Source organism: Heptranchias perlo, chromosome 24 (genome assembly GCF_035084215.1).
Source record: "Heptranchias perlo isolate sHepPer1 chromosome 24, sHepPer1.hap1, whole genome shotgun sequence".
Taxonomy (NCBI): domain Eukaryota; kingdom Metazoa; phylum Chordata; class Chondrichthyes; order Hexanchiformes; family Hexanchidae; genus Heptranchias; species Heptranchias perlo.
In genome coordinates, this window is record NC_090348.1 from 23,451,950 (window position 1) to 23,476,281 (window position 24,332).

Consider the following 24,332-nt stretch of genomic DNA (forward strand, 5'->3'; position numbering starts at 1 on the left):
ATGTCAATGGATGTGTAAATGAGCTGACCCTGCAATTTATGGTGGGGTCAGAGCTGGAATGGATTGACAAGTGGAGGTCCTGGCTCATAAAGCAACACTGGGGGAAATAGCCCGATGGAATTTCAACTCCAAACTGCCTTGTTACACTTTCATATAATTTACTGCTACATAGTTGGCCACCAAGCCATGAACAGTACTTTTGATATCTAAATTCCATCTTCTGTATTATAAAAGTCAGCGACTTTTTCTTCTCAAATGCCATATGTGTTGCTGAGAACGTTGATCCCGAATGGCCAGTCCTGGTATAATGAAAGTCTAACCTGACCACATGCTGTCTCTTGATAAGCTAAAGAATGCAATATGTTTTTTTCTGGGATATGAAAGTGTCTACAAACCCAAGTGAAAATTGAACTGCTGTAACAGTGTCTGAAGGTGTGAAATGTTCCAAGATTTGCAACATAAAAGGACATGCTTTGAAGCGTATACTTGAAAGATAAAAATTGATTTGTTTCCTCCTGTAATTTTTTACAAGTTCACACACTTGCTAAATGGCTCTTTAAAACCTCTAATTCTATGATTGCATTCTTCTAAACACTTGACATAGTTGAACATATGTATTATTTAGACAATAATTTCAGTAGATGGAATCTCTAGATGGAATCTTTATAAACAATACATATATACTAAAGTGACTTTTAGCTTTTATTGTCAGTCATAGTTATTTTTAGTTTGAGAAGCTGGGTAATATAATTTTCTGTTCCCTCATTAAAATAAAGTAGATTTTCTTTTTTTTGGAGAAGGGAATGCAGCAAGCTAATTCAAGTTAATATTTCTATTGGGTATGCTCTGCAAATTATTTCCTTAGTCTTCTACTCATCTCATACTCACAAAGTGATCATTTTTACTAAAATCACAATTAAAATGGCTCAGCTGAAACTATTACTATTACATTGGTTTACATATTGGTTGTAATTTTGTTCACGCAGGGTCCAATTTTAAGCTGGAGCAGGTTTAGGACTGGTAGGGAGCCTGGATCAGTATTTATACATGAGGCGCCCTCCTGAGTCTGGCGGGCACCTCATTCACCCACAAATCCAGTGGTGTTAAAATCAGAGATCAGCGGGAATGGGGCGGGAAATGGAGCCGCTCCATTTTAACCACTCGCCCGCTCCATTTCCATCCAGTAGGAAGCATTCAAATTCTCCCCTGAAGGGCCCAAATTATTGGATGGATTGTCTGTATATCTGTTTGAGGAAAGAGAAAAGGTAAGGGAAATAGCCAAACACATTGTTGACCTGGCTTTCAACGTCACAAATCTCCAATTCCTCACCACCGTCCTCTGCCTAAGATGTGCATGGCTGCATCCTCCACTGGAGTGAGGCCTTGCACCTCCCCCAGGTCTAGTCCTCTTCCTTCTGTTGCTGGCCAGCTCACCTTGCAAGAAGAATGGGAGTGGGTTAGTGTGTGGCCTGTGAAAAGGTTCTGCAGATATGTGAGGCAGCTTCATATAGCGTGCATGCTGAGAGTTAGCGGCAGCAAGTTGTGAGCAAGCTGGGGAGGTGGTTGTCTCAAGAAAGCACATACAGTGTGAAGCATGAAAGCAGTTAGCAGAATAGTGAAATGCATTCCTGGTCTAACCAGATTAAAGCAGAATGCTGTTTGTGCCAGTTTTGAAGATTGTAACAGATGGTGAGTGTGTGATTATAAGCAGAAGGAACTGTGGTGCAGTGTTGCATTGCAATTGGAGGAGAAACATTTATAGTCGGGGAGGGAAGGATTGGGAGTGCTGAGGGAAAGCGTGATGTTGCAAAGTTTCATTCAATGAGAAAATAGATGAAAATAAAATTCTCACCTTGGCTATCCTGGAAAGATCATTGAACTTGTTCCTACACTGCAGCCAGGTCTTGGGTGTAATGCTGCTGGTATCGATGTGCTCTGCAACTTCTCTCCGTGCCTGTCAAATAATTTGCTTAGGCACTCATAGGAACAGGAGTAGGCCATTCAGCCTCTAGAGGCAGTTACACCATTCTTTTCGATCATGGCTGATCTCTACCTCAACTCCATTTCCACTTACCTACCAAAAATCTATCAATCTCAGGTTTAAAAATATCAATTAACCCAACAGCCACAGTCTTTTGGGGGAGCGAATTCTAGATTTCTATTACCCTTTGTGTGAAAAAGTGCTTCTGATTTCACTCCTACATGGCCTAGATCTACTTTTAAGATTATGCCCCATTGTTCTGAATTCCCACACCAGAGGAAATAGTTTCCCTGTATCTATGCTATCAAATTCCTTTATCGTTTTAAGCACCTCAATTAGGTCACTCCTCAAACTTTTGAACTCAAGGGAACACGTACCAAGTATATGTAATCTGTCCTCATAACGTACCCTTTAAGCCCTGGTATGAATCTGTGCCATATCCTCTCTAAGGCCAATATATATATTTCTCCTTATGTGCAGTGCCCAAAACTGAAGACAGTAATCCAGATGAGGTCTGACGGAGGCTTTGCACAACTGAAGCAGCTTCCTCACTTTTGTATTCCAACCTGCTTGAGATAAAGGCAAACATTCAATTAGCCTTTATGATTACTTTGTGTATCAGTGCATGAGCTTTTAGTGATTTGTGTACATGGACAACTAAATCCCTTTGCTCTCTCACCATTATAAAATATTATGATTGGATTTTCTTGGATCCGAAGTGGATGACCTCACACTTCCCCACATTGAACTCCATCTGCCACAGTTTGCCCACTCACTTAGTCTATCTATGTCCCATTGTGACTTCCTGCTCCCATCTACACAACTTACTGTGCTTCATCTGCCATCAGAACTATAGAGGCCCTCCATCCTCCCACCACTTGCTACAATATCACCTCAACAGCAGCATCTGGAAAATGGGGAGTTCTGGTAGTTGACATTCTTATCAGTCTTTAAAAATCACACCTCCCACATGTTACCACTGAAAAAACACTTCCCCTTTAAGAGATACAAGCTTGCTTTAAATACAATTCAGGGCAACCGGATTTCCCACCCTCCGAAACAGAGAGCTGCCTATCAGCTTTTGAATTATGCAGGCAGCTCACCAATTCAATGTAAATGAAGCCCAAGCATCAGAATGGTTTGGGCCTCTCACTTACATCAATGGAAAGGAAAATCGGATGTTGTGTTTTATGGGCAGCCGATCCGCTACTGCCAGATTTCCACCCGGTGGCGAAAGTTAAAATCTATCCCTGCATTTCTGGCTAGATTTGCATCAGTTCCCAACCACTCCAGACTGAAGTCCATCAGCATCTGGAAAAAGAGACATATTAACATTTTGGGTGTACACTAGAAATTGGAAGGTAATCAAGTCCTTTTACAGGACTGAACGAAACAAAGAACAGGGGAGAGAACAACTGGTAAAAGTCAAGAGCTACACACGCTGACTCCTGTCACAAAAAGGCAGTTAATTACGTTAATAAGCTGTGAACAAGAGATTATATAAGAACTTTTGTCATTTTACTTCCACGTAATGCATTCTTGTATGTAAGCCAACTTGCTCTTTAATGCTTAATTATTTCATTTACATTAAGGGGTATGGAGAACATAGGTACCCTTATTCCTTTACAATAAGGGCTAATCCCTATAATCAGTATCATGATGATGATGTAAGTAATCATCAGTTAAAATGTTGATTTTTTCATACTTGTATACTTGACATGGGAATCTGCATAATATAATGTGAGTCATTACTGTAGTACCAAGTCTTCATAAAACATTTCAATTTGCTCTCTTCCAAACTCAACACTTCCTTCTTGTGCAAGCATTGAAAGATAATTACAATAATTAATAACCAATTCAATGTTATTAAATATCACAGTCAGATAGAATCCCTTTCAGGTTAATTACAATTCAGATTATAATAAATCATAACATTCAGAACATCAATCACTGGAGATCATAGGTCAATTGTCTGAATGCATGATCTATTAATTTAGAGCTAATTATCTGTTTTAGCTTTTTAATTAAAACTAAGGAGAAAATTATGACTTTGTCTTACTTTTCTTTTGCTGTAGTTTGTTTCAATTCTATTTTCTGGAGTAGTTTTTCAGAATCTTTGTATTTTTAATTTGGAAACTTTTCCTCTCTCGTTTTCCAGTTCTTTTATTTATGTTTTCCCCTTTCATCTCTTTGTTTACCCCTCAGATTTTCTAATTCTGTTTTGAGTTTTGTGTACAATGTGGCATTCTTAGCCATTCAGAAGAAATACGCCAGTTTTGGCACAGTCACTGACAAATGGATGGCTCCATTAGCATTGGAGGTGAGCTGGAAGTAGGCTAACCTATTATTTTCAATGAAGGGTAATGTTAACAAAATTAATTCTACCAGGAACAAATACAATCAGCTTACTTAACATTAACAACTTCCAATCTGTCCAAATATGAATCAGGTGCATATCTGATTTCTTTAAGTAAGAACTAAATAAAGTCTATTTGGTTCTCCAGTTTTGCTTTCATCTGTCTCTCTGTAGTTGTACTCAGAGTATAATTTTATTAATATAACTAAAAAACCATCTAATGAGTTACTGGGTAAATGTTGAAAGGAAATACAAAGGGACTATGACTGAATTTTTCTGTATGTTCGTATCCGGGGAAGTATTTTGGTCAGTCTTCTCTGTTGAGAGAATGATGATGGCTAGTGCTTAGCCAATGATAGTCTTGAGATCATTCAGTATTTGCCTATCAAAACCATGGAGAATGGTTTCCCTTTTGCTGCTGTGTGATCCAATATCATCAACCAGTAAATAACTCAACAGTGGGCAAGTGCTAGCATCAAAACTATTTCCTATGTAAAATGATGCAGTACTTTGTTTTGAAAGTACTTTCCTCAACAACAACAACTTGCATTTATATAGTGCCTTTAATGTATTAAAGCGTCCCAAGGCACTTCACTGTGCGTCAGCAAACAAAATTTGACACCGAGCCACTAAAGGGGATATTAGGATAGGTGGTGAAAAGCTTGGTCAATGAGGTAGGTTTTAAGGAACGTCTTATAGGAGGATAAAGAGGTAGAGGTAGAGAGGCGGAGGGGTTTGAGGGGGAATTCCAGAGTTTAGGGCTTAGGCAGCTGAAGGCATGGCCACCAATGGTCGAGCAATTAAAATTGGGGATGCATAAGAGGCAAGAATTGGAGGAGCACAGAGATCTTGGAGGTTTGTAGGGCTGGAGGAGGTTACAGAGATTGGGGAGGGGGGGGCATGGAGGCATTTGAAAACAAGGATGAGAATTTTAAAATCAAGGCGTTCCTGGAATGGGATCCAATGTAGATCAGCGAGCACAGGGGTGATGGGTGAACGGGACTTGGTGCGAGTTAGTATACGGGCAGCAGAGTTTTGGATGAGCTCACTTTTATGGAAGGTGGAAGCTGGGAGACCAGTCAGGAGACTATTGGAATAGTCGAGTCTAGAGATAACAAAGCTATGGATTAGGGTTTCAGCAGCAAATGAGTTGAGGCAGGGGCGGAGTCAGGCAATGTTACGGAGGTAGAAGTAGGCAGTCTTGGTAATGGAGCAGATATGTGGTCGGAAACTCATCTCAGGGTCAAATAGCACGCCAAGGTTGCAAATGGTCTGGTTCAGCCTCAGACGGTGGCTAGGGAGAGGGATGGAGACAATGGCTAGGGAACGGAGTTTGTGGTGGAGACCAAATACAATGGCTTTGGTCTTCCCAATATTTGGTTAGAAGAAATTTTTGCTCATCCAGTACTGGATGTCGGTCAAGCAGTGTGACAAATGAGAGACAGTGAATGGGTCTAGAGAGGTAGTGGTGAAGTAGAGCTGGGTGTCATCAGCGTACATGTAGAACCTGTCATTTTGTTTTCGGATGATGTCGCCAAGGCGCAGCATGTAGATGAGGGGTAGGAGGGGGCCAAGGATAGATCCTTGGGAGACTCCAGAGATAATAGTGCAGGAGTGGGAGGAGAAGCCATTGCATGTGATTCTCTGAATATGACTAGATAGCTAAGAATGGCACCAGGCACGGGCAGTCCCACCCAGCTGGACAACGCAGGAGAGGTGTTGGAAGAGGATGGTGTGGTCAATCGTGTCAAAGGCTGCAGACAGGTCGAGAAGGATGAGGAGGGATAGTTTACTATGGTCACAATCACATAGAATGTCATTTGTGACTTTGATAAGGGCCGCTTCAGTACTGTGGCAGGGGCGGAAACCTGATTGGGGGGATTCAAACATGGAGTTGCGGGAAAAATGGGCACAGATTTGGGAGGTGACAACACATTCAAGGACGTTGGAGAGGAAAGGGAGTTTGGAGATGGGGCGGAAGTTTGCAGGGACAGTGGGGTTAAGGACAGGGTTTTTGAGGGGGGGGTGATGGCGGCAGATTTGAAGGGGAGGGGGACAGTACATGACGAGAAGAAACAGTTAATAATATCAGCTAACATGAGGGCCAAGAAGGGAAGTTGGGTGGTCAGCAGTTTGGTGGGAATAGGGTTGAGGGAGCAGGAGGTGGGTCTCATGGTCAAGATGAGCTCCGAGAGGGCATGAGGGGAGGTAGGAGAGAAACTAGAGAAAGATGTGAGTTCAGGGCTAGGACAGAGGAAAACCTTAGGTGAAGTTTAGCTTGGTGGGCTGGAGGAAGAGAGAAGCGGCAGAGGCAGCTGAATGTATGGTCTCAATCTTAGTGACAAAGCAGTCCATGAGCTCTTTGCACTTGTTGTTGGAGGTGAGGGTGGAGGAAGCAGAGGAGAAGAATTTAAGAAGACGGTTTGTAGTAGAGACGAGAAGCTGGGGGTTATCTTTGCATTCCAGGATGACCTGGAATAGTCAGCAGCTTTGGCAAAGGAGAGCAGGACCCAATAGCACTTTATGTGGTGCAGCCAGATTTGGCGATGAATGGTTAAACCAGTTGTCTGCCATAAATGTTCAAGTCTGCATACTTTCCTCCACAATAATGGTCACCTTTAATAAAGATTTAAAAATGAGATTTCTGATTCCAACTTTTCAAAGCTCACCAGCCTTATCAACATCCAGTGGATGTTACATATGGGCAGAAACAATGAATTTTAATTGTACACTTCAGTAGAGAAGGCTTCAACTTTGTTTGAACCTTAGAATCCATGAATAACTAAGTAATTATTCATGACTGGTACAGATGGAACTCTTGAAGTAATCAGGTCAAGTGAAAGGTAATGTAAATTAAACATTAAAAAATATAAGACATAGGAAATGGGCATTCTCCCATAAAGACAATTAATGACACAGGCACCTCCTATCATGAAGTATATAACATTCATGAATTTTTCCAATGCAGGTATTGATTCAAAAATCACTTCAGATGGGAATTGTTTCAGAACGGATTTTAAATGTATTCAATTAACTAGGCTTGCATTGTCAGTGGAAATTCAAATAAATGAACAGTGTTCAGTTTTTACAGAGCAAGATTGTCACAGAAGCACAAATTTCATCAGAATTCAAAAAAAATCACAGAAAGTAGTATAATTGCTGATAATCATTGTGTGGCTGATGTCAACTCCAGGACATAGATTGATTCTACCTGGTCACTTGGCTAAACTTCATGAGCTAAGATCATAAGCCACCAGTTAATTGCAAAATGCAGCTATAATAGACAGTGGGGTCATACACAGAACTTGATTTCTTAATTTATTCAGCTTCCGCCCACTTCATGAAGAATATCAATGATGTATATATTTCAATTCCACGTGATGACATCTCCCAATAATGTGAATTATACATCTCATTAATTTATAGTACGAGGCCTTTCAGCAAGTTTGTCAACTCTTTTGATTTGAGCAATAACTTTCACATTAAAGATGGAGATTTAGGATTTTTTCCCCCCAGTTTGTATCTGCACTGGATTTTAATCTGCTTCTGTTGAATTAGTCTGGATTAGCTTGAATTTCTTGGAATACACAATTGGCTCGATGTTACCAAGGCTGCGGGTTCTCGGCGGGGGGGCTATTGGGCGCGTGGGTAACGCGCCCGGTGAAATCAGTCTGCCCCGCACGCGATCGCAGCCCAATTGGATCCACTTACCTGGTCTTCCAGGTTCCCCACTGCTGATCTGCGCGGCGGGCGGACTTCGCATGCGCAGTAAGATCTGTCAGCTGGAGGAGCTCTATTTAAAGGGGCAGTCCTCCATTGACAGATGCTGCAACAAATAGAAATAATTACAGCATGGAGCAGCCCAGGGGGAAGGCTGCTCCCAGTTTAATGATGCCTCACTCCAGGTATCATTAGATGGGGTGAGGAGGAGGAGGAGGACAGAGATCTTCCCCCCGGCGGGCGAGAGGAAGCGGCCTGCCTCTGCCACCAGGAAGGCCTGGCTCGAGATGGCAGAGGAGGTCACCTGCACCACCAACATATCGCCCACCTGCATACAGTGCAGGAGGCGCTGCAATGACCTAAGTAGGTCAGCCAAAGTGAGTACACTTACTCATTCCCCTACACTCCGTCTGCCACATCACCACCCCCACCCCACATCTCCTTCTGCACTGCCAACACTACTCTGTCACATCACTCCTCACACCCACTCAAAGCTCATCCTCATCTTACCTGCACTTACTCACCTCGCCAGTACTCATCCCGCCACTACCACTCAACCCAATCCTCATACAATCTCATGGCTTTATCTCATACTCACCCTCTCGTGCATCTCTTTCACAGTCAGCCTCACTCAACCTGCTACTACCTGTGCTGCAGCCACAGCGCATGCATCACATATGTGCAGTAGGCAGCGTAAGGCAAACGTGTCGTGAGCATGAAGGGGATGCACAAGGGTATTTGAGGGTTTGTCATGCTTTTTACTTATATTGAATTTCTGACAAACTCACATTACATATTATATTGGCACCACTACTGCCATGTCTTTGCGAATCTTGTCTGGTTTGTGCAATAATGCCCGCTCCTGGGTATCACTATAAGGACCCACCACTGATGCCACCCATCGTGTTACTGCAGAGTAGGTGCAGGTGTATTTGCAGGGCTCTTCCGCGCAGACAACTGAGAGACATCGGCGGTGTACCCGGCTGCACCCTGGAAGGATGCAGAGGAGAAGTTGTCGAGGGCAGTGGTGACTTTGACAGCGACAGGTAAGCAGTTGGTGCTGAGGCCAGCCAGGAGCAGCTCGGCATGAAAGAGCCTGCAGATCTCCACGACTACATGTCGAGCGAATCTGCGCCTCCGTGTGCACTGCTGCTCGGAGAGGTCCAGGGAGCTGTGCCTCGGTCTGTGGACCCTGTGGCGAGGGTAGTGCCCTCTGCGATGCGTCTCTCTCTGCGGTAGCCCTCCCTCCTGCTGTGCAGGTGGGCGTGCAACAACACCGTGTTGGGGGGCTCCACGTCTCTGCGGCGGACGGCGTGGACTGTGAGGCTGCTGGGGCTGGTCATGCTATTCGTCCTCCGAGGGTGTCCACGCACCACCCATCTGGCAGGTGTTGGTCTGAGGGGTTGTGCAGGGTAGGTGGGTGGTTCCTCGGACTGGGGCTGCGGTTTCGTGTCGGTCTGTCCTCTGGCTTGGCGGGGGGTGGTGGGGGGCAGGGGTTGCCCTATGTGACGCGGTGGCCTCCTGCGTGGGTGAGGGATCTCCCCCGTGGAGTGCACCTTGGCACCTGGCACAGGCTGCTGGCTGCAACACGCCTGGTTGGAGGGAGACTGTTTCCCCCAGTGTGTGAAACACTCTGCGATGAAGGTAAAATCCCACACTTCCTCTTTTCACAGCTGATTGAGCTCATTTAATGACCTCAACAAGCAAGGTAAGTACTCTCAAGTGGAACCCCGCTGGCTTTAATTGCCTGCGGGATTCCCACCAGCGGGGGCCACGCACGCAGCCCCGCACATCATCGGGGAACCCGGAAGTGGTCGGGATCGCGGCGCGATCCGGTCACGTGACCGGGTTTCGGGATTTTCGGGGCCCCCCCGCTGGAAACCCGCAGGAAACCCGATGCGAAAATCGAGCCCAATATATCACAATGCATTCTTATTGACAATGGGGAAAATTCTTCCAAAGTTATTATCTCTAATTTGGATTGGCCACTCACCGGGTGCTTTTATCTAATTTTCTCCCATAGAATTGTTAAATTAAACAAATTACTGATGCTAAATCACAATATGAAATTCTAGATAAATAAATTGTTCAGTTTACTTCATTAGAATTTCATTAGCCAAAGCTGGATTTTGTCACCACTCATTATTACTTGCACCTGAGCTTTCTTTTTCTCTGTTTAAATCTTTTGAGATTGTACTGGATTTGATGGTCTCCATATACAATCCCTGATTATATGTAAGTTATAGAATTCTGCCTAATGGAAGCAATCTCATTAGAAAGCAAACCCACCATGGAGCTAGTTCAGAAGCAGTATAAACACCTGACAATATTACGGTTGGATCAGCCCACAGGATCTATTTGGTTTGCCACTTTCATTCCATTCAGCCCACTATCTATTTTATCTGTTTGTAGTTCATCATCCCAAAATGCATATATTCAGCAATATGGAACTGATTGCTAATCAGGCAGCCCACTCAATCCACTCATGTCAATTTGCTTCTGAATCTGGATTATGTCAACTTGACTAAGTACATGCAAACCTTTGCTCCTTTCTTATTGGTGTTTACATTTTTATTCCCACATTGGGGCACATCCATAAGCATCAAGGTGAATGTGATTCAAAACACACACAAATACACGACAAATACGGAAAAATCATATTAAAAATCATAATTCAGTTTTTGTCTGTAATTCTTCCATTGAGCAAAAAAGGAAATGTCAGCTATCCAAATGAAAAACAAAGTGGTCAGTTCCTGTGATGTCCCTCCCAACCAGTGGTGGTGCATGGCAGACGATTGTCAGTTTTTACATCACCTCTTGGACCAGGTTTCAGTCGTCATCGACAACCTGTTATGTTCAGCCTCAGTCTCATTATGCATTGCTTTTAAATAATAACACCAAATCCAAATGGAAGATCGCACTCATCGCCAATCAGGCCCAAATCAGACATAACAGATCCCTGCTCGACCTCTGACCCGCACTGGTAACTTAAGCACCAGTTAGTCCAGGCCAATGACTGAAAATTCCATGGTTTCTAGCTTCAATGTAAAGCTTAGTAACTATAGCAAAATTTCCAATGTATTTTCTTTTGCTATACATTCACATTCTAGGTTCTCGTGACAATCTGAAAAACAGGATTCTTTTGTAAACTTAGTCCATCTGATTAAATGGAATGGAAAGCATAGAACACTTTGGGCCCGATATTAGCAGGGCGGTGAGTTTGCAGCAGGGGGTCGATTGGGCGCGTGGGTAACGCGCCCGGTGAAATCAGTCTGTTCCGCGCGCAATCGCAGGCTGATTGGATCCACTTACCTGTTGTTCCGGGTTCCCCGCTGCTAAGCTGCGCGTCGGGCAGGCTGCGCACGCGCAGTGAAGTCTGTCAGCTGGAGGAGCTCTATTTAAAGGGGCAGTCCTTCACTGACTGATGCTGCAAGAAATAGGAAAAATTACAGCATGGAGCAGCCCAGGGGGAAGGCTGCTCCCAGTTTAATGATGCCTCACTCCAGCTATTATTGGATGGGGTGAGGAGGAGGGGGAGGACAGAGATCTTCCCCCCGGCGGCCGGGATGAAGCGGCCTGCCTCTGCCACCAAGAAGGCCTGGCTCGAGGTGGCAGAGGAGGTCACCTGCACCCCCAACATATCGCGCACCTGCATACAGTGCAGGAGGCGCTGCAATGACCTAAGTAGGTCAGCCAAAGTGAGTACACTTACTCATTCCCCTACACTCTGTCTGCCACATCACCGCCCCCACCCCACATCTCCTTCTGCACTGCCAACACTACTCTGTCACATCACTCCTCACACCCACTCAAACCTCATCCTCATCTTACCGACACTTACTCACCTCGCCAGTACTCATCCCGCCACTACCACTCAACCCAATCCTCACACAATCTCATGGCTCTATCTCATACTCACCCTCTCGTGCATCTCTCTCACGGCCAGCCTCACTCAACCTGCCACTGCCTGTGCTGCAGCCACAAGGCATGCATCACATATGTGCAGTAGGAAGCGTAAGGCAAACGTGTCGTGAGCATGAAGGGGATGCACAAGGGTGTTTGAGGGTTTGTCATGATTTTTACTTATATTTCATTTCTGATCAACTCACATTACATATTATATTGGCACCACTACTGCCACGCCTTTGCGAATCTTGTCTGGTTTGTGCAATAATGGCCTTTCCTGAGGATCACAATGAAGACCCACAACTGATGCCACCCATTGTGTCACTGCAGAGTGGGTGTAGGTGTATTTGCAGGGCTCTTTTGTGCAAATGACTGAGAGATGTCGGCGATGTCCCCGGTGGCACCCTGGAAGGATGTGGAGGAGAAGTTGTTGAGGACAGTGGTGACTTTGACAGCGACGGGTAAGAAGATGGTTCTCGGGCCAGCCAGGAGCAGCTTGGCATGAAGGAGGCTGCGGATGTCCATGACTACATGTTGAGTGACTCTGAGCCTCCGTGTGCACTGCTGTTCAGAGAGGTCCAGGAAGCTGAGCCTCGGTCTGTGGACCCTGTGGCGAGGGTAGTGCCCTCTGCGACGCATCTCTCTCTGCGGTTGCCCTCCATCCTGCTGTACAGGTGGATGTGTCACAGCACTCTGTTGTGGAGCTCCACGTGTCAGAGGTGGATGGCGTGGCCGGAGAGGCTAGTGATGCTGTTCGCCCTCTGAGGAGGTCATGACTGCAGCTACGGCGGCCCCCATCCGGAAGATGTACATCTGAGGGGGTCCGCAAGGTATGTACATGTGTCTGGACCCCGGGGTAAGTGTGCAGGTTGGTGAATTTTATTGTTAGGAGGACGGTGGTGGAGGCCAAACTTTGTCCAAAGTGACAGAGTGGCCTCCTGCAATGAGTGAGGGTCTCCTCCCACCCCCATCTGTCAAATGGACCTTTGCAGCTGCCACAGGCTGATGGCTGCAACACGTCCATTTGAACTGGGAGTGTTTCCCCCAGTATGGAAACAGTCCCAGTTGTTTGCAAAATCCCACCGCTCCTAAAATATCTCTTTAATCAGGGGCCCGATTTTACCAGGGGTGCGGGTTCCCGGCGGGTAGGCCTGCGGGCGTGTTCAAAACGCGCCCGGTGAAATTAGTGGGTTGCCCGCGCGATCGCAGCAGGCAACACACTAATTGGAGCCACTTACCTGCTCCTCCGGGTTCCGCGCTGCTGATCTGTGCGTCGGGCGGGCTGCGCATGCGCAGTAAGATCTGTCAGTTGGAGGCGCTCTATTTAAAGGGGCAGTCCTCCACTGACAGATGCTGCCACAAACAGTAAAAATTACAGCATGGAGCAGCCCAGGGGGAAGGCTGCTCCCAGTTCAATGATGCCTCACCCCAGGTATCATTAGATGGGGTGAGGAGGAGGGGGAGGACAGAGATCTTCCCCCCAGCGGCCGGGAGGAAGCGGCCTGCCTCTGCCACCAAGAAGGCCTGGCCCGAGGTGGCAGAGGGGGTCAGCTGCGCCTCCAACATATCGCCCACCTGCATACAGTGCAGGAGGCGCACCAATGACCTCAGTAGGTCAGCCACAGTGAGAACACGTAGTCTTTCCCCTACACTCCGCCTGCCACAACACTGCCCCCACCCCACATCTCCTTCGGCACTGCCAACACTACTCTGTCACATCACCCCTCATACCCACTCAAACCTCATCCTCATCTTACCTGCACCCACTCACCTCGCGAGTACTCACCCCGCCACTACCACGCAACCCAATCCACATACAATCTCATGGCTCTATCCCATACTCACCCTCTCGTGCATCTCTCTCACGGCCAGCCTCACTCAACCTGCCACCACCTGTGCTGCAGCCACAGGGCATGCATCACAAATGTGCAGTAGGCAGCGTAAGGCAAACGTGTCGTGAGCATGAAGGGGATGCACAAGGGTGTTTGAGGGTTTGTCATGGTTCTTACTTCTATTGAATTAAAGAACAACTCACATCACACATTATATTGGCTCCACTAGTGCCATGTCTTCGCGAATCCTGTCTGGTTTGTGCAATAATGCCCACTCCTGGGTATCCCTATGAGGACCCACCACTGATGCCACCCAGTGTGTCACTGCAGAGTGGGTGTAGGTGTATTTGCAGGGCTCATCTGCGCAGACGACTGAGAGACACCGGGGATGTCCCCGGTTGCAGCCTGGAAGGCTGTGGAGGTGCCCTCACGGGCACCGAAACACAGGGGGCGTCGGCCCAAAGCATCTACCAGGTCAGGGCATGAACAGGAGCAACCTGCCACCACCTCTGCTGGAGCCACAGGGGTAGCACCACGTAGGAGTACCAGGAAATGAAAACCCAAAGTTCCGTGAGCACACAGGGATCGCACCAGGGTGTTTGTCTATTTGTTATCGCGGAGGGCGAACAGCATCACCAGCCTCTCCGGCCACGCCATCCACCTCTGATGGCTGCTGTGACTGGTCATGCTGTTCGTCCTCCGAGGATGTCAACGCAGCATCCATCTGGCAGGTGTAGGTCTGCGGGGTTGTGCACGCTAGAAAAGTGTGTCCTCGCACAGGGGTTGCCCTTCCACGCCGGTGAATCTTCTTGCTTGGAGGAGGGTGGTGGAGGGCAGGCGTTGCCCAATGTTACGGAGTGTCCTCCTGCGTTGGGGAAGGCTCTCCCCCCCGACCTGTGGAATGCACCTTGGCAGCTGCCACAGGCTGCTGGCTGCAACACGTCCGTTTGGAGTGAGACTGTTTCCCCCAGTATGTGAAACAGTCTGAGTTGAAGGTAAAATCCCACACTTCCTAATAAGACAGCTGAATCAGGCCATTTAATGACCTGAACAAGCAAAGTAAATACACTCAAGTGGCATCCCGCTGGCTTTAATTGCCTGCGGGATTCCCACCAGCGGGGGCTGCGCACGCACCCCCGCACGTCAGCGCGGAACCCGGAAGTGGCCGGGATCGCGGCGCGATCCGGTCACGCACCTGGATATCGGGATTTTCGAGGCCCCTCTGCCGAGAACGCACTGGAAACCGGGGCCCGATTTTAGCAGGCCGGCGGGTTCCCAGTGGGTGGTCCTTCGGGAGCGTGGAAAACGTGGACGGCTAATTGAGTGCGCCCCCCGGTAAAATTGAAGTCAATGGGAATCAGGGGGAAAACTCTCCAGTGGCTGGAGTCATACCTAGCACAAAGGAAGATGGTAGTGGTTGTTGGAGGCCAAGCATCTCAGCCCCAGGGCATTGCTGCAGGAGTTCCTCAGGGCAGTGTCCTAGGCCCAACCATCTTCAGCTGCTTCATCAATGACCTTCCCTCCATCATAAGGTCAGAAATGGGGATGTTCGCTGATGACTGCACAGTGTTCAGTTCCATTCGCAACCCCTCAGATAATGAAGCAGTCCGAGCCCGCATGCAGCAAGACCTGGACAACATCCAGGCTTGGGCTGATAAGTGGCAAGTAACATTCGCGCCAGATAAGTGCCAGGCAATGACCATCTCCAACAAGAGAGAGTCTAACCACCTCCCCTTGACATTCAATGGCATTACCATCGCCGAATCCCCCACCATCAACATCCTGGGGGTCACCATTGACCAGAAACTTAACTGGACCAGCCATATAAATACTGTGGCTACGAGAGCAGGTCAGAGGCTGGGTATTCTGTGGCGAGTGACTCACCTCCTGACTCCCCAAAGCCTTTCCACCATCTACAAGGCACAAGTCAGGAGTGTGATGGAATACTCTCCACTTGCCTGGATGAGTGCAGCTCCAACAATACTCAAGAAGCTCGACACCATCCAAGATAAAGCAGCCCGCTTGATTGGCACCCCATCCACCACCCTAAACATTCACTCCCTTCACCACCGGCGCACTGTGGCTGCAGTGTGTACAATCCACAGGATGCACTGCAGCAACTCGCCAAGGCTTCTTCGACAGCACCTCCCAAACCCGCGACCTCTACCACCTAGAAGGACAAGGGCAGCAGGCGCATGGGAACAACACCACCTGCACGTTCCCCTCCAATTCACACACCATCCCGACTTGGAAATATATCGCCGTTCCTTCATCGTCGCTGGGTCAAAATCCTGGAACTCCCTTCCTAACAGCACTGTGGGAGAACCGTCACCACACGGACTTCAGCGGTTCAAGAAGGCGGCTCACCACCACCTTCTCGAGGGCAATTAGGGATGGGCAATAAATGCCAGCCTTGCCAGCGACGCCCACATCCCGTGAACGAATTTTAAAAAAAAAAATTGATCACATTAAGCCCTGGTTCCGGGTTCTCCGCTCCCCAGCTGCGCGCCGGTGGGCTGCACATGCGCATTAACGTTATCGCGATGGAGGAGCTCCATTTAAATGGGCAGTCCCCCAAAGCCCCTCCTGCTTCAAGCAAGAGGCAACACAGCATGGCGCAACCCAGGGGCAAGGCTGCGCCACGCTTCTCCGACCTCGCGCTGCAGCTGCTGCTGGAGGGTGTGAGGAGGAGGAGGGACACGCTGTTCCCGGCGGACGGACGCAAGTGCCCTGGCTCCGTCACCAGGAAGGCATGGGCAGAGGTGGCGGCGGAGGTCAGCAGCAGGGCCAACACCCCCAAGACAAGCGGTTCAATGACCTCACTAGGTCCGGTAAGGTGAGTACACCAACGCACCCTCCCACAACCCGTCCCCACCATCACGCCAAACAGATCACAACCCCTCCTGCACAGCCACCACAGCGCTCCCGCAGCAATCCTCACAGCCACTCACTCACCATCCTCGCCGTGCCCGCAAGTACCCACCGTCCCTGTCCCCACCCGAACACTACCACATACCCCAATCCCCATGCAATGGGATGGGCATGTGGCACACGCATCCTCCCATCCATCTGCCCCACGCTCAACCCACCCACACCGATGCTTGATGCGTGTCACTATGCAATCTGCACTCACTCACGCATCCGTGTTTTGCCTTGACAGGAGAAGAGATGCAAGAATGACCGAGAAAGGGCCCGCACCGGAGGGGGCCCGCCGCACGTGGTCGAACTGACGGATGCAGAGGTGGAGGCGCTCGACCTCGCTGGCACGCAACATTGCCTCTCCATGGCGGATGGCGAGTCTGGCGCTGCAGAAACGGCCGGTAAGGGAAAGCTGACACTCAACACCCATGATCGCGAGTGACCGTATCATCACCTGGCATCAGGCGCACCGTAACGTTTGTGCACATGCCTCATAGTGCCCTCTGTTCTCTTGCAGGGCCGTCTGCGAGCGCTGTGTGTGAGGAGGGCGATTCCTCAGAGGACATGCCGGTCTCTGAGGGTGCATCGTCACATATGAGCGAACCATCCACCAGCGCAGAGACACGCACCTCGGTGGGTCCCCCTCGCCTACTAGTTGGGATTGCACATGGTGATTCATCGCGCACGTGTGAGCATGAGCAGACCCTGGTGGCAGGGGCAGCCGCGGAGGGTCCGCGTCGGTGGGAGCACTCTTCTCCAGGCTCTGCTCAGCCGGACCCAGATGCTGAACCCAGGGGGCCACCAGTCAAAAGGAGAGTCGTCGAGGGGCACCAGCACATTGCCGAGGTACTGGGAGAGGTGCCGCACGCATTGTCCACAATTGCGCAGGTGATGGAGGAGTCCAACTCCTGCATGCGGGCATTGGTGGCGCAGGGACAGGAGGGTATCGGCGACATAGTGCCGCGGGTAGGTGCGGAAGCGTCTGCGGTGGAGGACAGGCTAACCTCCCTCGAGCGTCACGCACAGCTGAACATCGAGTCCATGCAGGCCCTGACAACGGCTGTACGGATTCAGGGTGAGCAACATTCCGCCGCCATAAACAGGCTGACGGATACACTAGGGGTGGCGTTGCAAGGCCTCACACATGCCATCCAAACTGTCGTCCAGCAGGGTGGAAGGGGTGATGTGGGCCGAGGCCACGAGAAGGATGATGGTGACCGGGGACATGGAAGCGGGGACGCTACTCAAGGTGCCCCCACGTCTCACCCGTTGCCCCCCTCTCAACCAGTACCCGCAATGGTGCCTCCTCTCCAGGTGGCCGAGTCTGCCCCTGCACAGGTGCAGGAGGAGCAGTCTGTGGAGGTGCCCTCACGGGCACCGAAACCCAGGGGGCATCGGCCCAAAGCATCTACCCGGTCAGGGCAAGAACAGGAGCAACCTGCCACTACCTCTGCTGGAGCCACAGGGGTAGCACCACGTAGGGGTTCCCGTAAACGAAAGCCAAGGGCGTTATAAGCACAAAGGGAATGCACCAGGGTGTCTGTTCATTTATACACTTTTTGTTTATAGTCGTTCACCATGTACATATTAAACACAATCGTTCTCACCAGTCCTGCCACCTCTCGTCCATTCTTCTGCGGCTTGTGCAATAGGTGCGTTCCATGCGGCCCATCATGACGACGAACACCTGCTGGCGCCCATTGGCCACACTACTGTGGGTGCAGGAGTACTGGCAACACTCTTCTGTGGAGGGGGGTGGTATGGCCCCTCGTATGTGCAGGTGATGAGATGTGAACGCCTCAGACTGTCTGACTCTAGGAGAACCGTTGACGTATGAGTGCCTCCCTGGCCTGGCGACCATCCCGGTGAGCCGGTGTTCAGCGCATGGGTCGTACATCATCCTCTCGTGTGGCTGCCTCCTCCTCCTCCCCCTCCTCCTCCTCCTCCACCTCCTCCTCCTCATCGTCGTCCTCAATGTGGGTGGCGGGTGTGGATGGGGCCTCCTCCAGCGGCACCCCTCTCTGTTGGGTCATGTTGTGCAGGGCACAGCAGACAACTATGATTCGTCCCACTCTGAATGGCGTGTATTGGAGCGCTCCCCCAGAACGATCGAGGCACCTGAAGCGCATCTTGAGCAGCCCTCTGGTCTGCTCAATTGTAGACTTGGTTGCAATGTGGCTGTCATTGTATCGACGCTGCGGCCCGGTGATGGGGTTCCTCAGAGGTGTCATGAGCCACGTGTGCAGGGGATACCCCTTGTCGCCGAGGAGCCAGCCGTTGCCGGTGTTGGGTGCGTGGAAGAGGAGCAGGATGGTGGACTCCCTGAGGACGAAGGCATCGTGGCAGCTGCCGGGGTATCTGGTGCACACGTGTAGGAATCTCTGGCGGTGGTCACAGATGAGCTGGGCGTTCATGGAGTGATACCTCTTCCTGTTGATGAACAGCCCTGGCTCATGCGGAGGTGCCGGTATTGCAATGTGGGTGCAGTCGATTACACCCTGCACCCGTGGGAAGCCAGCCATGGCATGGAATCCAACCGCCCTCTCCATCTGGCTGCGCTCGTCCATGGCGAAGTTGATGTAGTGCGAGGCCCTGTGGAACAAACCATCGGTGACCTGCCTTATGCACTTGTGTGCAGAGGACTGGCAGACCCCGGTGATGTCCCCGGTGGCACCTTGGAAGGATCCGGATGCGAAGAAGTTGAGGGCAGTGGTGACTTTGACGGCGACGGGTAAGAAGATGCTGCTTGGTCCATCCGGGAGCAGCTCGTCATTAAGGAGGCTGCAGATGTCGGCGACTACCTGGCGATTGACTCTGAGCCTCCGTATGCACTGCTCCTCGGAGAGGTCCATGCAGCTGAGCCTCGGTCTGTACACCCTGTGCGGAGGGTAGTGCCTCCTGCGACGCCGCTCTCTCTGCGGTTGCCCTCCCTCCTGCTGTGCAGGTGGGTGTGCCGTAGCACCGTGTTGGGGGGCTCCACGTCGATGAGGCGGACGGCGTGGACTGCGAGGCTGCTGGGGCTGGTGATGCTGTTCGTCCTCCGAGGATGTCGAAGCGGCCCCCATCTGGCAGGTGTTGGTCTGAGGGGTTGTGCACGGTAGGTAGGTGTTTCCTCGCACTGGGGCTGCGGTTCCACGTCGGGGTTTCCTCTGGCTTGGAGGGGGGTGGTGGAGGGCAGGCGTTGCCCTATGTGACGGAGTGGCCTCCTGCGAGTGCACCTTGGCAGCTGCCACAGGCTGCTGGCTGCAACACGTCCGGTTGGAGTGAGACTGTTTCCCCCAGTATGTGAAACAGTCTGAGTTGAAGGTAAAATCCCACACTTCCTAATAAAACAGCTGAATCAGGTCATTTAATGACCTGAACAAGCAAAGTAAATACACTCAAGTGGCATCCCGCTGGCTTTAATTGCCTGTGGGATTCCCACCAGCGGGGGCTGCGCACGCACCCCCGCACGTCAGCGCGGAACCTGGAAGTGGCCGGGATCGCGGCGCGATCCGGTCACGCACCTGGATATCGGGATTTTCGAGGTCCCCCCGCTGAGAACGCACCCGAAACCCGGTGCTAAAATCGGGCCCCAGGTCTCTAAATGACCTGAAATACCTAAATAAATACCTTAAGTGGCACCCCGCCAGCTTTAATTGCCGGTGGGAGTCCCACATGTGGGGGCTGCGCGCGCATGTGAGCGCGTCAGTGGGAAACCTGGAAGTGGACAGGTTGGAGCCGGGCTCCTGACCCGCCCCGGGATTCCCCGATTTTAGCAGCCCCCCCGCCACCAACGAACCCGATCGCGGGTGCGAAAATCGAGCCCTTTATGTTTGTAAGGACCTCTGGATCTGTCAACGGCATATGGACTTAATAGCTTCCAATACAATGCAGATGAAGCTAATTATTAGGTCACCTGAAACTAGGAAAGGAGGCTGATGGCTTTCCTTTTACTGAGTGGAGACAACTGCTTGACGAATTGTATTGCCTTTCAAAGTTAGGTTGGAGCTGGTTCTTTTGCTATTTTTTGGTATCTGCAGTATGCCTGCATGAGAAAGCTTAGCTATCAGTATCACAGCACTTTTTAAAGGTAAATCTTTATAGAAAATACTATTTGTTGTAATTCAGAACAGTTATGCTCAGTATGTTTGTTTTTATCATTATCTTTTTGAACTAGTTTAGCTTGTTTGAAAAATATTTTTGATGTATATTCAGCAACATTACAGTTTATTTCCATGAAGCATTCAACTGGAGTGCACTTAATAGCAGGTAAACTCATTTTTTGGTTGAAATCATTTAATCAGATTATTTGTATCTTCTGAGTGAGGAACATATTGTTTGTTAGGTGATTTCAACTCGAATGGCAACTTTAGCATCTATTTATTCTAACTTTTGTCTTACAGTCTTGGCCTGCAATGATTACTTATTTTAGGTTATTTACTAGGGTAACTATTGTTTTAATTCTGTTGAATGGTATGTCAGTTGTCGGCATCTTCGAATTACTTCCAACTAACAGTGGGATTCCATGGGATTGACAAAGTTATTAGTCAGCAGATGTTAATGCTTTGATGGCCAAGATACTGTTGGGTCCACTGGATGTACTAAAAGATGTCTTGCTTCTTTGTATTTTGTTTAGGTATATCTATATGCTGATTCTTGATTATTTTATTCCTCAAAGTAAATCTGATCCTTTCATGTCACCATTTATCCTTGCTCCAATTTCACTACAGATTTTAGTATCCAGTATTTTTTGGGTATGTCATAGAAAAACTAAATCAGTGGGAAGATTACCGAGATGAATTTTTATATCAAACAATCTCCTAATTTTCTTTAAAGCAGGTTGCAGAACATGCAATCTATTAATTCCATCTCTGTGCTTGGAGTTCCTGTCGTGCATGTGCAGAATTCTCTTCTGGGCAGAAGGGGTCCAGTTGGAACCAAGTAGTATAAATGTGATACTGCCTTGGTGGAAATGATACTGCAACTATTAGTCTCAGAAAAGAAAATTCACCCTTTCAAGTCTTTTGACTTGGAAGAAAAGACTCTACAATCCTATCACTAGGAAATGTATAAAAAGCATGAAAAATGCCAAAGCTGAAAAGCAAAAGTCAAGACTTTTTTTAAAATTAGAAAATCCCTTTTCTTAAAATTATCTTAAAATATATTCATGCAAAGAAGGTAGAACTATACTTCTAGAAACCAAAAACATTGTATTATAATTGCTTTGCTTTAGGAATCATTCAAGTTAGCTATTTGGAGATTGCTGCTTTGGAGTTGTCCTGATAAGAGCAATTTTAATTTTAAGAAAAGTTTGCCTTGCACATATTTGTATCAATGGATTGTACTTCATATGAACACAAGCTATGCCTCTAGCTACCCGCAGTTCCAGTCCACAGACTGTGAGGACAGAACAAGAATTGCAAGTGAGATGTCTAGCTGCACACTGTCTAATAGCTTCCTGTGCCAGGATTTTTTTGGACCATTGATTCACAGAAAGGATTCTGTAAAGCAAAGTATATTCAATCAAATTTAGAAAAAAATTAAGACTGAGATAAAAGGGGCTCAATTTTCAAAGTAAAAAATGGGTGGGTTGGGAGTGGGGGGGGGGCGGGGGGGGCATTGAAAATTGCCACCATTTCAGACCCGCCACCAACTCGCCCATTTCCGGTTTTCACCGGGTGGGATGAGGGGCGGGCGACCAACCTGCTCCCAGGAGGCGGGTCGGACCTTAAAACCTTTCAAGGAGGCTTCAGCCTCCGTTTTTCTCCAAATCCCGATTTCAACGCTGGGGGCTGGGATTCCCAGGCCTTCTGTTTTACGCCTTGTCAAAGGAGGCGAGAAGACCTGAAACTAACAGGTAGGTGCCTTCTCTCCTTCCGATGTCTCCCTCTCCGATGTCCCTCTTCCACCCCCACCCCCCACGATGTCCCTCTCCGATCTCCCTCTTTCCCTCCCGATCTTCCCCTCTTTCCCTCCCGATCCACCCCTCTTTCCCCCCGATCTTCCCCTCTCCCCACTGATCTTCCAATCTCCCCACCCCCCCGCCGATCTTTCCCTCTTCCCCCCTGATCTTCAGCGTCCTCCACTCTCTGTTCCAGTGCTGGATGATGTCTCGCTCTCTCTCTTTCTTTCCCCCCCACTCAGCGTCAGTCAGGCTGGCTGTCAGGTGCGAAACCGGGAAACAATTTTAATCACCATCAATTACATCGCGATCGCTTCAGAAAGGGTAAGTTTTTTTTATCAGGTTTGCCACGCGCACCTTCACCCCCCCCTCCGCTACCAACCCGTCACCATTTCAAAATTGAGCTCTTTAAGTCAGTCTGGAAACACTTACTAATAGTTGAAATGAGAATTAGAGCAATTGGTCATAAGTTCACATACACGAATCTTTGAAGGTGGCAAGACAAGTTGATAAGGCTGTTAAAAAAGTACATGGGATCCTGGGCTTTGGAGTACAAAAGAAAGGAAGTTATGCTAAAGTTTTATAAATCACTGGTTAGGCCTCAGCTGGAGTATTGTACCCAGTTCTGGGCATCACACTTTAAGAAGAATGTTAAGGTGTTGGAGAGGGTGCAGAGGAGATTTATTAGAATGGTGCCAGGGATGAGGAACTTCAGTTATGAGGAGAGACTAGAGAAGCTTGGATTCTTTTCTTTAGACCAGAGAAGGTTAATGGGAGATTTAATAGAGCTGCACAAAATTATAAAGGGTTTTGATAGAGTAAATAAGAAGAAACTGTTTCTACTGGCAGACGGGTCTGTAACCAGAGGACACAGATTTAAGGTAATTGGTAAAAGAACCAGTGGGGAGATGAGAATTTTTTTTATGCAGCGAGTTGCTATGATCTGGTATGCACTGCCTGAGAGGGTGTGGAAGTAGATTCAATAGTAACTTTCAAAAGGGAATTGGATATATACTTGAAAAGGAAAAAATTGCAGGGCTATGGGGAAAGAGTTGGACAGTGGGATTAATTGGATAGCTCTTTCAAATAGTCTCCTTCTGCGCTGTATGATTCTATGAAGTTTTATTTTGCACAGGAATTGGTATTTTCTTTCACTTGGTATTCAAGCATTAATTTAATTATATAACATTTGCATGGCAAATGTACCATATGCTGCATCACCTGAATGCGCACTGCTTTCTAATCACCCAAAAGACTTTAGATGACAAAATCAAATAATGCTTAAAGTGTATATAATTCAGCAAGCCCCATATCTTACAAATACAGCTGAATGCAAAATGAATATGTGCAATTTTTAATCACGAGGTTATTAAACAATGTTACCAAGTAGGATTCTGTATCAGTTCTCCTATCTTCCTCTGCTCCAAAATAGCCAATAATTGAAGAATTAATTCAAAGTAATTTTCAACTCTAATTTTAACATCAATATATGAAGTTAGAAATTTAACAATGGCTTACATGAATAAAAGTAAATAAAACATTGGAACTCATTAGTGTTTTAAATTAAGAAAAAATATAATGGGGAACAGAATGTAGTAAATTATCTTCATTAAAATGAAGACTTAGATCAATGTAATTTAAAACACAGGTGCTTTAATTGGGGTATTTTGACAGACACTTTTGAGATGTGCAAGAATATGATTTTTATTTAAAGGCCTTTGAGATAGAACACAT